Genomic DNA, 13782 nt, shown 5'->3' on the forward strand with positions numbered 1-13782 from the left:
AAAATAATAAAGAGCAAAAGTGTTTTTTTAATAAAATAATTAAAATTTTAAAAAATAAAAATAACATTTAAGGCTTCCCTGGTGGCGGAGTGGTTGAGAGTCCGCCTGCCGATGCACGGGACACGGGTTCGTGCCCCGGTCCGGGAAGATCCCACATGCCGTGGAGTGGCTAAGCCCGTGAGCAACGGCCCCTGAGCCTGCACCTACGGAGCCTGTGCTCCGAAACGGGAAAGGCCACAGCAGTGAGGGGCCCGCGTACTGCAAAAAAATAAATAAATAAATAACATTTAATCAGGTTTTTTTAAGCACATGGAATGCCCTACCCTGGTCCTCCAACTTCTCTTTCTTCTAAGCCTAAAATAGGAGCTGATGTTCCCCAGTCAGCGTTAGCTGGAAAGAAAAGAAACCTCTCCTGCTTGTAAAATGGATGCTCTGTGCATGTCACCTGCTTTTTGATCAAAAACTATGACTCAGTGGAGATACTGAGACAGGTGTAAGATGAAAAAACGTAAAAGAAAAAAAAATCCAAAACTAAATGTCCATCAACAGATGAATGGATAAAGAAGATGTGGTACAAATATACAATGGTATATTACTCAGCCTTAACAAAGAATGAGATAATGTCATTTGCAGCAACATGATGGATCTAGATCATATACTAAGTGAGGTCAGTCAGACAGAGAAAGACAAACATCATACATCACTTATATGTGGAACCAAAAAAAATGATACAAATGAACTTATTTACAAAACACAAACAGACTCACAGATGTAGAAAACAAACAATGGTTACAAAGGGGAAAGGGGGCAGGGGGTAATAAATGAGGAATTTGGGATTAACAGATACACACTAATCTATATAAAATAAATAACACGGACCCACTGTGTAGCACAGAGAATTATATTCAATAACTTGTAATAACCTTTAATGGAAAAGAATCTGAAAAAGAACACACACATATATATAACGTATATATATCACTGAATCACTTTGCTGTACACATGAAAATTGTAAATCAACTATAATTCAATTTGTAAAAATCCTCCCAAAAAAATCCAGGCATAGCATACACGCCTTTCATCCCCCTGTATCCAGGGTAGCCCCTAGGAAGTGTATAAACTGGGGCACCTTGGGAGAGAAGCAGCTGTAGTACTAAACATGGCCACAGGGTGCCAGGCTTTTCCAACCAGCTAATAACTACCCAAGGATTACTCCAGTCGAGGATCAGAGCAGAGTAAAATTTTAAATCCAGCTGTACTGGGGGTCTCTCTCTTCCCATCAGTCACTTTTCCACTTTCCTTAGTTAGCCAAAGGCATTCAAATCCTGAAGTTATATAAACAGAAAGAAGTGGCTCAAAAAAGGTAAGGGATTTGAAAGTGGGGCACTGTACAATTTTTTCAAGCCACATTTCCACTGGAAGAGGGCAAAGGAATATTCAAAGCGCAAAACTGACCTGTCAGAAACCTCGCTCCTTCTTGGCCCTGAGTCTCTGGAATTTTGAAAGTGAATGGTGCAAATCTGAAGCTCTTGCATACAGGAAGTTGTACTTGTTTTTTTTTTTTTCCATTGATTGGTTTTGAGCAACAAAACACCCTCAACCAAAACCAAAATCTATCAAGTATCATTACACTAAAGTTGACTTTAGTGTAAAGTTGACATTACGCTAAAGTTGACTTTTGAGAAAGTACATCTCCTTTAAGCCTCCTTCACCTTAACAATCAAACCATGAACCTACCTAATTGATCCTGAAGAACAAAGGAAAGATGAATTCTAACGAAGAGAATATCAGACTTCGGTTTGGGCATGAATATGTTCACGCTTCATTCTCTGTGCTTTTTACTACTGTCGGTGTAGCATAATTATTGACAAAGTAAAGGAAGTCTCTTTTTCAATTCAACTTTTAAGGAGGTGACTGATTTTACAAATCCAGTAAACTACCAGTAATTTCAGTTTTAGTTTAAGTTGCCAACTTGAAACAGTGTAATTGCCAATTAAAGTTTTCCCATAGCCACGCTTACCCGTTTCTATCACATTTCAGTGATTAGTGAATCCTGTGGAGAAATGGGACTTCTTCACATTGTCAAATGCTTGGCTATCCTGGCTCCGTGTTTCTGTCTAGGTTACCCTGTCCTACACACAAAGGCCCTCACTTTTGGTTCCTTGTCTCTGTGAAGACTGTAGAATATGCTGGTCCTGCATGTGCAGCCTAGCGGCCCCCCTCTAAAGCTGGAAAAGTCTAGCCATGTAAATTATCATTGAAGCAAAGCCTGAAACCAGAACACTGTCCGTGCAGCCCGGGGTCCACTCTTTGTGCAATCCCATTTTTTCACGGGTCTCACTAATCCCTGAGATCGGATAAGAACAGGTAAGTATGGTACATTCTGTGTACACCAGTGATCTGGGGCACATTTTGAAGAAGTAAGATTTCCGTATGTTAATCATCCTGGATGATAGAAAGGTGTGGGAGTTATTTGTGTAGGCAGAAGGAAAAGGCAACCTGCAGAGACGCCACTACTACAGTAACTCATAAAGTACTGGGATCCGTGGATCAGTTAATAATTGATAGTTTATTTGGAAGGCTGAGATAACTTATCTTTCACAGAAACTAACTGCAAAAGAACATTTTGAAATATGGCCTGGGGAAATGAAGTACACATTTCCTTCTTCAGTTAACTATTAGGTACGCTATTATTTAAACCTGGACAACTTCTTTGAGAGAGGTCGCGTTTATTTTTGTTGTTTTTTTGCCTTGGCATGTTGCCAGTATTGGCCATTTCTAGAGTATCCCTCTTCCATCCATAGGCTTTGTCCCTCCTGACTGTCACCCAGTGTCAGGGTGACATTTGGGGGCAGGAAGTTTATAAGGAAATCAGCAGCCGTTGCTAGAGTTGAGGATTTGACACCAGCGTGCCCTCAGCAACCCCAATACTCAAGTTCCAGGCTGTGAACGATCCCACTACCAGACTTGTTTATCCCCTAACTCAGCTACTGTCCTCACCAACCACTGTAGGTCTCAGTATTCCCAGTAGGGACCCCACCTCCTGTCTCCCCCCAGTCTGGGTTTCTTCTTGCACCTCTTGTCCTGGGACTTCTTAGATCTTAACCCAGACTTAGCCTAAATTTCACATTTCCCTGAACGCTCTTTTTGCTCTATCTCCAGTTAGCTCATTATGATGCCTGAAAACATTCTCTAACCCGAGTTTCGTAAATATGTCCTTGTGAACAGCCAAAGTGATCCAGCAGGCAAACAACACTGGAGAGACGGGACTGATCTCACAGGCAGATGGAAGAAGCCAGGGCGGCTGGTGTGCAGTTCTCTGGGTTCATTAATTGAAGTAATTTGGGCGGCATACCTCCCGTCATTCCCAAACAGTAATAATTTGCTTTTCCAATCCTGGCTGTATGAATGCTAAAGACAGGTTTGAACTTACTTTTAGTGTCAATAAAATATTGATCAGCCAGCCCCTCACCCTCTGGCATGTCCCTAAGTGATGTTCTCAGTATGTTTGGAGGAAAGTGTGTCTCATGTGCTCCAAGGTTGACCAACACACAGTTACTCTCTGATTCCCAGCCCTGGCACCGCACCCAGCTGGCCATGGCCACAGGTTCACTTCCTGCTTCTCAGCACAACATGGAGCTCCTGAACTCTCTGATTATACAGCCAGTCCTGCAAACAGGCTCCTCTTGTGATGTGTGTTTAGGCTTTTCCAGTCCTTCTGTAAAGGCTCTGTGTGCAGGTGCTCCATCAACCTGAGCTAGAGAGGTGCTTGCTTACAATGCAGGTATCCAGCAGGGTACCAGGCATCCAGGTGTATGTACATCCACATACCCCAACACCTATGCCTTGAACAAACATCCTCTCAAAGACTCACAAACTCAACCCATGAGGAAGTGAGCCACAGACCTCTTCATAACTGCCCCCGAGGCTACACAGACGCCCAGCAGAAGCTTAGAAACGCCACCCATACGGGCATGATTGGCCTCCTATACGTGTGTCCATCCTTTCCTTCAGGATAGAACCTGAGGGAGGGTTTCTTTTTCTGGTGACAAATATTTAACACCTTTGGAGTCAGCCAGTCCTGCATTTGAGTCAGAGTTCTGCTCTTTATTATTGCTGTGGCTATGACATCATTTTCTTACCTATAAAATAAGAATGACAACTACCTCTTAGAGTGGTTACGAAAATTAAATGAGTTGACATATGTGAAGCTCTTGACAGACCACTTAGTTCAAAAAAAGACTCAATTCTGTTTTGAAATAGAATTAAACCCCTTTAAAAATGAGGGACAATGCGGTGTGGTAATAACACACATTCCTTCTAACCATTAGCAAGTGCTTTTTGAGTATGTATTACGTTTTCTGCACAGACCAGGTACTAAAGCTGTTCTGAATGAAGACACGAGCTGATGGTTTACAGACAGTTAGCACAGTAATAAAATCATTCATTGAGTAATTACTGTGTTCCATTCGTTGAAACACAGGAAATCACATGCACTATCTCACTTAACTTACACGGAAGCAGTAAGAGATAACTACTACTGTTATTCCCGTTTTTATCTATTTATTTATTTATTTTGGCCACGTCATGCGGCTCGTGGGACTTTAGTTCCCCGACCAGGGATCGAACCTGGGCCCTTGGCAGTGAAAGCGCAGAGTCCTAACCACTGGACCACCAGGGAATTCCTTATTCCCGTATTTATGGATAAGGAAACTGAGTCTAAAAGGGTAACTCATCCAAGATCACACAGCAAGTAAATGGTCAACCTGGATTCAAATCCAAGTCTTTCTGACCCAGAGGCCGTGCTCTGATGCAGGGACACGTGCTCTGGGAGTCCACAGGGCAGAAGGTCACTGTGACTTGAAGCTCGGAGATGACCTCCTCCTACAGGAAATGGCTCCTGAACAGGAATCTGGAGGATGAGTAAGAATTAGGAAACGAAGGGGAGCAGGGAGAAGGTGAAGATGTGAGAGAGAAGAAAGCAGTATTGGCAAGGTCTTGGAGATGCAAGAGAGCATAGCGTCACTGACATAAATTGTTCAGGGGGACCGCAGTGTAGCGAGTAAAGAACGTCGGTGAGAACTGAAGCGGTAGGAAGAGGCCTTTCCATGAAGGCCATTGCATTGAAGGCAAGGGAGCCTGGTCTTCAAGCAGTGGAGAAACTCCATCATTGGAAGTAGGGAGTGACAGGAGCAGATAGGATCACTGGGAATGCAGCGGGGGAAATGGGTTGAAAGGAAGAAATCCTGGGTGCAGGGAGAGCCATTAGAAGCAACGAGGAAGCACATAGATAATTCATGCAAGTGTTGAGGTGTCCTGGGTGGAGTAACACCAATGGGGATGTAGAGAAATGGACCAACCGGAACAGAGTGGAGGAGGTAAAACAAAAGGACTTGGGAATCGATCCAACGTGGCAGCTACTACTTGGAAACAAGCGCCTAAAGCTCCAGGTGCCTATGACTCTCAAACTTCCGCCACTCCCCCTCCTAACACAATATGGGACCTGAAAGTAAAAGATTGATATTATGATGGTGTTTCAGGGGCTCCTAGATACGAGAAGAAACAATAGAATATGAATTTAATGATAAATGATGGTGCCTAATCGAGAATCTCCACTGGACCCTATCCTGGTTGGAAGGATGAAACAGGAGTTCAGTCACAAAGCATCCCTCAGCAGAGCTGGGCGGGGATCTACCAAGGGGGCGATCCCTACCCGGGGTACCCTCCTATCTGTCACCAGCCACACTGGCCTCTGAAACCACGGTGAGCCTGGGACCTCGTCCAAGTCAGAAGCTGCACAACTTGCTCCCCAGGGGCGCTAGAGGCTGCGCTTCCGCTGGGCAGGGCTGTGGAGCAGAAAGCTGTACCCAGAGCACCTTCAGCAGCACAGGTGGAACAGGGGTCACGGCTCCTGGGAGTAGAGGCGAGGAGGGATTGAGGATGGCATCCAGGTTGTCCACCTGGGCAACTGGATAGAAAAGAAACAGAGGAGCAGGGCGGGAAGGGGATGCTGCACGTCAGGCCGTCCACCAGGTGGGGTTCTGTTTGGCTGCACAGAATGAAGACCCAACTACAGCCGCTTAGTCGAGAAGGGGTTTGTTTTCCTCGGTAACAAGAAGCCCAAAGAAGGCACTTAGGGCTTGTACAGCTGCTCAAGGAGGCCATCCCGGAGCCAGGATCGTTCAGGTCTCCTGCTACACTACCCCGGTGGCTTTCATCCTCATGATTATAACTTGGACCCTGTGGTCACAAGCATTTTTCCTGACTTCCAAGCAGAAAGCAAGCTTGGAAGCATAAAGAGCAAAAGACACATGTCACTGACTCTGTCCTTTTTAAATCCCTAGAGATTTCCACTTGGCCAAAACTAGGTCACATGACCACCCCAGGGGCAAATGTCACTTAGGTATTTTCAACCCTGAGCAAATCAGAACCATGAGCAAAGAAGAAGAGACACTGGATAAACCACCAGCAGTGTCTTCACGGGCCCTTATGCAATATATATTCGTTGTCCCAGTGTCGGCCACGGGAATGCAGGCCATCTGCTGCAGATGTTTCTGATACATGAGTCAGAAGTGGAGGACAGAGCTGAGCTCTAGAACAAGTTAGCTCATTAACTCTCTGGGATCACATCCTTATTCTTGCCTGTATTTTCAGCTGTCTCAAACCCATCAAAAGTTTGAGAAATGCTGCATATTATATTGCACCTCCTGAAAATGCATAATGCATATTAGTATATTAAAGGCTCTGAGAAATTCTCAGTAAAAGCCTGTTTGACTATATTTATCCTAATCTCTCTCCAACATTTCCCAGACCTTGCTTTGGAAAGCTGATGGAGGCTACTACCTTGAGATCATCTAGTTGAGTTCTTCATGGCCATGTGGCTCACTAAAAATTAAGCTGTTGGCAGGGTATAAGAAATGTGGGATCTCCATGCCATATAATAGTAAGTACAAGACCAGTTTCCTGGGCAAGCAACTTATGTAGTCACACAACTCTAAGCACTTAATCCTGTTCCCATCCCAAGGGCTTCTAGGGCCCTACCTGCCCCTCAGGTCCTGACCATGGGTTCCTGTTGACCGATCAGAGGTCTTGGTAGCAGGAACCATTCTTGTCCTAAGCTCTGAATGGACCAATTAGAAGGCTAAGTGATAGTGACTCATTGATGTTGGGTCCTGGGTGGACCAATTGGGAGCCTAAGTAACAATGACTCTTTGATGTCCAGGAGCCTGAGTAAATCAATCAGAAAACTAAGTGACAATAACCCTTTCGTGGCCTCTGTCCTGGGTGAACCAGGTAACAATGACCCATTGGTCTTTTAGATCTTGAAAAGAACAATCCAGGAATCTGAGATACAGTGGCCTCTTTTTCATCTGGGTCTGACTGGACCAGCTAGGGGTCCAGGTTTCTGTCAATAAGTAAGGGTCCAAATACCAAAGACACCCTTTCTCCACGGTCCAGTGGGCCACTCTGGCTGCGGGGACTTCTGTAGCCAAGAGCCCCACCCTTCACTGATCACAGTACTGGTCCAGGGTTGATGGTGGGCATCGCTTGGGAGGGGGATCGTGTCCGTCCTGGGCTGCCAGTGTTTGCTGCACCACCCTCAGCCTTGCCCATGCCCAGCTATTTTTTTATTTAGTGTCACATGGTGGTTATGGCTGGGGTAGGGTCTGGGCCTTCCACCTCCACCCCTGCTGTAACCAGTCTTCCCTACTTTAATAAGTACCGGAGGGCATAAAAAAAAAAAAAAAAAATGCCCCAAACTTGGGTTAATGCTATGCTGTTGCCGTCTTGAGATTAATTTCCACAAGGGGCTCCAAATTTTCATTTTGCACTGAGCCCGGCAAACTATGTAGCCAGTCTCAGGCAAACAGGATAAAGAACAGATAGACATGGTTCATATTTTTAGCTTTTTACTATTTCAGGAGAAGGAGTTGCCTGCTGGTTGAAATACATTTGGCCTTCTTGCTGACATATATCAACATATATGAAAATATTAAAACATAGAACTGTTCTCTCATTCCTGTTAACACCCTTCCCCTACTCCTTTTTTTTTTCTTTCGGGGGGCGGGGGATGGATATGTCAAGTTTGTATTAAACGTAGTGAAAAAAGAAATTAGCCTCACTTTATCATAAATGGATATGAATGGGAATTTAAAACAAACTCTTTTTTTAACTGTAAAACAAAGGCACTAGTCTTTGCATTGGGGAAGGGAGTCATATTTTATTATGTTCAACATGAAGTACAGTACATGGCCTCTAGTGGATGCCCAGGTGGCTGATTGATTGAAATAGAGCTTGATGAGTGAATGGATTTGACAAGGCCCATCCAGAGATTAGAGAAACTCTCTAGACAGCCAGAGCCGGGACTCAGGCACCCCCTGCAGACTCTGGTGAAGGCCAGGATCTGTTTTCTACCTGGAGTCAATCCTTTTGTGTAGTTTGTTTGGGGTTCTGGAATTTAAACTTATTCCAGAGTAGCCGCTATCTCGTGACCATGAAGGCCCCCCCTTCCCCAGTACATAAAAGCCACAACCACAAATCAAACTGGTCCTCCACACTGAAGGAAATACCTAAAAAGAGGAACAAAACTGGTAATAATTAGAGCTGGATTGGAGTTCCTATCCATCAGGAATTTCTTTTGAAATCTCTGAATGTTGACAAGAAAGATAAGATGGTAGAAAGAGACTTACCCACAAGTCAACCAAGAAACGATTTTTTTTAAAGCTGATTTCTTTATCCTTAGCTCCAGACAAATATATATAGTTTTTAAAATTTATTTTTCCCTGTTCTGCCACTTCCAGCCTAAAATGTATTTATACCAACAGCCCCCATCACCACAACCCCCAGGAAAAACGAAGTGTTATCTTCCACAAAGGATGGTTGATGAGTCAGTATACTGCTCTGTCTAGGATAATCCACATCTAACTTTCTTCGACTTTGCAAAGCTAAACAGTCTTGGGAGCAGTATAGAAGGAATAAAATTGCCTTTAGGAAGCAAGAACCACACTTTCATTTCTTTGAAAGAGGAAAGTTAATCCCAACAGAAAAACAAAGAAAGCAACAAAACTCATATATTAGCAGAAAGAGGGAGATTCTTTGTTATTATTTGTCGTGTAAAATGAGAAGATAATGAACCATCAGGGATTGACCTTTTCACTGGAAGAAAGAGTTGATATTTCAATTCCTTTTCTGAGTCAGGAACTGGGTCTCCTCCGTGGCAACCACCAGAGCCATTTGTTGGTAGTGGGTGTTCAATACTATCTGTTGGTTATTTGATGGGTGAGTGAGTGCATCGGTTGGTTGGTGGATTTTAATTCAGTAAATCCTCTTCTTCTCTGATGGTATAGCAGCCTTTTTCTCATTTTCCTGGTCTTTGCTCTGTGATGCCTTAGGCTGGCTCTATCCTCCACACTGTTTGAACCAGCATGCAAGTCCCCGTATGAGCCATTCTCCAGAAGGTGATCTGGGGTCTAAGCTTCTCGTTTTGTCTCTAGATTATAAGCCCTCATGTCTTACTTTAGTCCTGGTCCCAAGACTGCCCCACCTGCCCCTCAGCCTGTCCCACCCTAGTCAGGTTCAATAAATATTTCTGTTGTTGGACTGGTGAATATAAACAAATTAACCATTCCCATTCTGCTTTTGAAAACAAACTCTTCAAGTAGTGAATTTTTAGAAAAGATATGTCTTGAGATAGCCATATTTACCTATTTAAATCTTTTTCTTAAATTTACAACTGAAGCCTACATTGAGTCTTACAATTGAAGCCTACAGTTAGTATAGAGTCCAGTGAAATAATGTCATGGCTTAAAAAAATACAGGGTACACAATTTTCCTAGCTTTTTAGTTTTTCTTTTTCTTTTCTCATTGAAAAAGTCTCCAACTTAATATGTAATTCTTGCTAAATTATAATATGATTTTCTTTCTATGGTTTGAGACATTTGCCTCTATTAGATCTTCTTCTCTCTCTGTGTGAACAACCGGATGCATTGTGCCACATTCGTCTCAAAGCAGATAGAATATCAGTAGTCACTTGGAGCATCTCCCAAAGGCTATTTCAGAGAAGATCTCTTTACCAGTTCCTTCTTTCAAAAGTTTTTAGAGAGCACAAGTCTTAAAAAAAAAAAAAAAAAAGTACACACAGTATAGGGTTCTGCCTGGGATTTAGAGCAGACAGGCAAAGGTTAACAAAAATAGAAAGAAATTTAACTCATCCCATTTAATTGAAAGCAATTTCCAAGTAGCTTATTTGTTATGAAGATAACTTCATCCGAGCATTTATTTAATAGTTAATTAGCAGCATCTCTTAAAAGATTTCTGCAGCCTAGAAAACACAAGGCCATAATCCCCACTAATAATATCAACTGATGAACAAGGACGCGGCACCTACGTTTTCAGCTGATGATGTGGGAAAGATCATGAAATCCTGCAAAACTCAATCTAAAGTGAGTTATAAATCGTACAGATACCAGCTAATGGATAATGAGATTCTGTTCTAATGTTGATAATGTGCAATGTAAGTGTTTCCTGTTTCTTAAATAGGATATCTTTGACCATTTAAACAAGTCTTTAGCACCAAACATCCACAGGCAAGAGTATATTAAAAAAGCTATTTTGTGTATGCCACTCGGAGGTAATGAGAAAATGCTTCGCAATGGGACACGCATAAGAGGAGACATCAATGTCTTATTAATAGGGAAGAGCACGCCGAGTTAATAGTACATTGATAACTTATTTTTATTGTCCCCTCCTCACCACGCTTGTGTGACTTAGTGATGTAATATTAGCAAGAAAACAAAAAGCCAAACTAGAACAATTACTGTCTCATCATTTTCTTGTATAAAAAATGTGCTTGCCTTTTACTGAAAACATTTTTTATCCTTGAGAACGTCATATGACCTTTTCAGAAATATCCTGTATCCAATACATCAACCCCCGACCCCAAATTCCCCACATATTTCCATACTACCCCTCCTTTTATCCAGCTCTAAATCCCAACTTTGATCTACTCAAAAATCCAATAAACACCCTAAAAAACCTGACTACTGTCTAAATCTCCCTCTAACCTAGGATATTCCCCCATCTTTCCATTTTACCCTTTGAGGAAAGTCTCAAAGACCATTTGGAATTTGAGCAAAGACTTCAAGGTGATTTTATACAAGAACCTGCAACTGGCAAAGCTTTATCCACCACGTTCTCTGTCCCTCTTGATGCCAGGCGCTCAGGGGGATACAAAAATGTATGTGATGCAATACCTGCCTTTCTGTCTAGTTGTGGAGATGAGACAAATAAATTTACTGAACTTGCATTTATTAAATACTTACTCCACGCCAGGAATTGCCAGCCACAGACAAAAAAAAAAGGAAGACACAAAGATTGTCCTTAAGGCGCTTGCAGGAGAAAACAAGAGGATAGACATGTAAAAAACTGTCAGTACATCAAAGTGTTTTAGGCTCTATGACAGAAGTATAAGCAGAATGTTAAGAGGGCAATGGTGGAAAAGTTTCCAAGAGAAGGATTTCAACTTTCAACACTTCCCTTGAACTGTCATTTTAAGAACTCATTAGAAAATATTCCTGATGAATACCTCAGTATCTTCCATGTTCGGTGCTATAAATTACTCCGATTTCCACTTAACTGTCACCTTCAAGAGACGTGACCACACTTCCCAGAATAGCGTAGCCACACGATCACAATCTTGTACTTAAGCTGATTTGTAATCCTTTGCCTACCATTTTTTCTTATGGTTTTACTGATTGCATGTAAAGTCAAAGAGAGCTGGAACTTTGTTCTGTCACCTGCTGTATCCCCAGAGCCTAAAATGCAGCCTGCCACAAGGAAGGTGCTTAGTAGTATTTATGAAGGGATGAATGGTAAACGCACAGGATTTTCTCAAATTGGCCTTGTGGCCAGCCCATTTGCCCTTTCTCGAATCTTCATATTTCACCCACCTTCCCTCCATCCATATCAGCCCTGACTCAATATCCAGTATTGTTCCACGGGGAAAGGTTTTACAGAATGCTCATCACACCCTCACTGAGACCCTCTCAACAGGCCCTGATGCTTTAGACTGGGTCACAGTTAGAACTGAGGCCTGTGACAATTGCAAAACTATTTGTGCTAAGTCTACACAAATATCCAATTGTAATATAATTTTTTAAATTTTTTATTTTACACAGCTTTACAGTTTACAGAATATTGGCTACATTCCCTCTGTTGTATAATACATCCTTGAGCCTGTCTTACACCCAATAGTTTGTGCTGTAATATAATCTTTAAGCAAGAAATAGTACAAACTATGTAAGAAAATAAATTCTGGATAATAAAGGTTTTATCTTTTTGCTATAAGTTTATAGTCTTTTAGTTCAAATTTCACAAGGATTTGGAATTTGGGGTGATGGGTTTTGTTCGCTGCCTAACATTATATGTCAAACAGAACGACTGCCATTCTGAGAAAAGGGAGCATGACACAATTATATTTGATAGGCAAGTGAAAAATGTACCCTGAATATTATTTAGGCCTAACCAGCTATTAATAATGATCCAAACAAGATATTGTCTGTTTTAAAGCTTCTTTCTGAAGACTAATTCTTTGAAATGTGTTATTTACCAGGGCTTTGATTATGCTAATCTATTCAATTCAATTCTATGAATGTTAACTGAGTACTTTCAAACATGTGGGGGCGGGGAGGGGTAGAAAGATGAGGGGAAGTCTAGGAATGTTGTAAAGATGAATAGGAACCCCAAGAGTCCTATAACCTAGTATCTTACCATGTGTTATAGAATAGTTTTATATGGACATTCCATATTTGAAAAGAGCATGCTTCTCTTTGTGTTTTCAGTATTCAAAATGCGAAAGAGGTCAGAGAAAGCTTCCCCCTGTCCCAGAAGCACCTCTACCGATGCAGGTTCACCCAGCCCCCCAAACTGTCATGGTTCTAGTTTTCCTGGTCACCTTCTCTATGGGAAGATGAGCAGAGAATCTGTTGCACTGAACTCAGAAACAAACGTCCTCTGCTGCTCTTGGAGATAACACCCACAGAAGGCTGAAAATTAAAATAAAATAAACAGGGCTGCAGATTGTTCAAATTAGGCTCCATGAAAGCCAGAGGGACTGTCTGTCGTTTAGCTGTTAAATTAGACCGCGGCTGCTGCCGATTTGAGAGCAGATGAATGAATGACAAGTGTTAATAAACCCGGGAAAAGGTGCAAAGTAAGCCACAGGGAAGCAAGGAATGCAGAGCAGATGGACAATTGGATTTGAACAGAAGGAGTAAAATGGAATTTTTAGGTTGAGGTTTTTTTTTAAAAGATAGCAATAACCTATATTTCTACAGATGGACTTCTTTGCTTTCTGAAAGATTTTTAAAGTTCATCTCTTTCCATTTGCTGTCAGAGAAGGAGGGCTAGGGGATGCTAGTAAAAAGATACAGATAAGAATTCCATGGGTAAGAGTACTGGATGTTTTCCGTAACTTTCAGAGAGCATTTATCACTTTGTACACTGAGTTACAATACATCAGCATTTTATAAGACTCTAAACCCAAATACAGGTCAATGAAATTAATCAATTAACTGTCTACCTCCAGTGTGTTGAAATACAAAAGAACTATTCATTTGCTGCATTTGGCAATGAACTGTAGATGATAAATCTTGCTATTTTAAGAACCAAATCTTTTTCATTTGAAACTATTTGTTGAATGAATGAATGAATGGGTGGATGAAATGGATTGTACAGTTGCATTCAGTAGCATTGAAAATAATTTCTGGGTGAACTTGTAAACAG

This window comes from Orcinus orca, chromosome 15 (genome assembly GCF_937001465.1).
Source record: "Orcinus orca chromosome 15, mOrcOrc1.1, whole genome shotgun sequence".
NCBI classification, from domain to species: domain Eukaryota; kingdom Metazoa; phylum Chordata; class Mammalia; order Artiodactyla; family Delphinidae; genus Orcinus; species Orcinus orca.